Here is a 1,014-nt window from a genome sequence, read left to right on the forward strand (position 1 = left end):
CATACATATCTCATTGGATGCATGATGGGAATGGTTAGGGATGGAAGATACTTGATTTACCGAGTTTTGGTTGATCAAGAATTGATCAAACCTTTGAGATAAGGATTTCATCTCGGCGGCTTTTTCATTGGAATGGTCAACTTGATGTAAGCCAACACTTTTCCTTCCACTTGAATTCCTACCATTCTTAGAAGATAAAGTTCGATGCAAAAAATTTTCACTCATGCTCTCATAAAGATGCCACACATCATCCTCATGCCTATCAATGTAAGAGCCAGCCATGGAAGCATTAACCATGCCCTTGTAATTGTTCAATAAGCTCTCAAAGAAATATTGAACTAATTGCCATTTGGACATGTCATGATGTGGACACTTCCTAAGCAATTCATTGAATCTTTCCCATGCCTCATGGAACGTTTCCCCATCCCCGTGTGAAAACTCTCGAATTGAGGTTCTCATGGCATTGGTCTTAGAAACCGGATAGTACTTTTTTAAGAACTCTTGTTGCATTTCTGCCCAAAAAGTTATTGAAAAAGGTCTAAGACTGTTAAACCAATATTTTGCTTTGTCTTTAAGGGTGAATGGAAAAATTTTAAGCCTTAAGACCTTTTCCGGTATGTCTGTGTATCTCACGGTGGAAAATACTTCAAGAAACTCATCCAAATGCTTGTAAGGTTCTTCACTTGGAAGTCCATGATAATTAGGAAGCATTTGAATGATTTGTGGTTTGATCTCATAGTGGTATGCTCTAAATGGTGGTAATTAAATGCATGTGGGTGCATTGTATTTATTAGACACATAGTGATCTCTTAAAGCAAGGGGAGGATTAGCAATTGGAGGTGCAACATAGGCACCTTGATTGCCTTGAATGATGGGAGGTGGTGGAGCATAGATTGGCCTTGGCATTCCTAATGGAACTTGGCCTTGTTGTTATGGTGGATGAACGAATGGCCTCGGCATGCCTAATGGTACTTGCATGTTATCATGATGCATATTAGGGTGGAGGATGCCTTG

At 39.6% G+C, this 1,014-nt stretch overlaps 1 pseudogene; it reads left to right on the plus strand.

Moving 5' to 3' along the window:
• The first annotated feature begins 355 nt into the window (after window positions 1–355).
• Window positions 356–454, plus strand: LOC132272060 (small nucleolar RNA R71; annotated as a pseudogene).
• The last annotated feature ends 560 nt before the right edge of the window (window positions 455–1,014 follow it).

This window comes from Cornus florida, unplaced genomic scaffold (assembly GCF_030987335.1).
Source record: "Cornus florida cultivar Cherokee Brave unplaced genomic scaffold, ASM3098733v1 CherokeeBrave_3.0.0_Hap2_Chr08, whole genome shotgun sequence".
Lineage (NCBI taxonomy): Eukaryota > Viridiplantae > Streptophyta > Magnoliopsida > Cornales > Cornaceae > Cornus > Cornus florida.